Source organism: Colobus angolensis, unplaced genomic scaffold (genome assembly GCF_000951035.1).
Source record: "Colobus angolensis palliatus isolate OR3802 unplaced genomic scaffold, Cang.pa_1.0 Scaffold47, whole genome shotgun sequence".
NCBI lineage: Eukaryota > Metazoa > Chordata > Mammalia > Primates > Cercopithecidae > Colobus > Colobus angolensis.
In genome coordinates, this window is record NW_012118154.1 from 3,809,030 (window position 1) to 3,809,977 (window position 948).

Below are 948 nucleotides of genomic sequence, written 5' to 3' on the forward strand. Positions count from 1 at the left end.
TCAGTGAGCCGAGATCATGCCACTGCACTCCAGCCTGGTGACAGAGAAAGACTCTGTCTCAAAAAAAAAAAAAAGAATGCTGTCATGGTCTAGTGGGGAAGACAGACATATAAGCAAATATTTACTATAGTTTGTGATCATGGGCAAAGCTTTATAGGAGCGTTATGGGAGCAGCTAATGGAGCCAGTGGAATTCTGGGAAGGCTTGATGGTGGAGGTGCTATTTGAGCTGGGATGAAGGGTAAGTAGGATTCCATCAAGACTAGGTAAGAGCTATCAGCGAAGCCTACTCTATGTACAAAGAAAAGAGAAGTAGTGGGAAGTGATACTGAAAGGGGCTTGGGGTTAGCTTGTGAAGGGCCGTGTTGTATGTTACACTCGAGAATTTGGCCACTATCCCAGAGAGTGCTATTGAAGTCTTTTATAGTTTAGATAGATAACTATTTCAACAATGTGGATAATACATTAGACAAGGGTAGACCTAGGGTAGGGAGACGGTTAAAAGATACATGGATAGGAAAATATTGCTGGTAGAATCTGGGCGGTGGTCGTACAGGTCATCATTGTAAAATTTTTTGAACTTTTTTGTATATATCTTTGAAAATTTTGGAAATAAAATGTTGGAAAAGTTAAAAGGCTGTTGCTTTGCTCTTATTGGCAGCATATATACAAAAGCGGAAAGGATGAGGATGATTGACATGGCCCTGTGGAACAATGACACAATTTGTGAAGCATTCCGCATTGAACACGGGCAGAAGACCTCTTGCCCCGTGCACTGGCAGTAATCAGCCACAAAACAATGAAAAAATATTTCATTCGCAAAAGGAACCAAAATTTGCAAAATATGTTTATATCTGAATATACATTTTAATATAAAAGTAGGATTTATATGAAAGAAAACAACTTTGTTGTAGGCCATGAAAAACGACTTGAAGAAATGATGAGCCAT

The 948-nt window shown here is 39.2% G+C and overlaps 1 protein-coding gene across 1 annotated transcript in view; it reads left to right on the forward strand.

Annotated features, from left to right (window-relative positions):
- The window catches only part of DNAH2 (dynein, axonemal, heavy chain 2), a 124,488-nt gene that overhangs the window by 9,882 nt on the left and 113,658 nt on the right, over positions 1-948 (forward strand). The window lies entirely within an intron of this gene.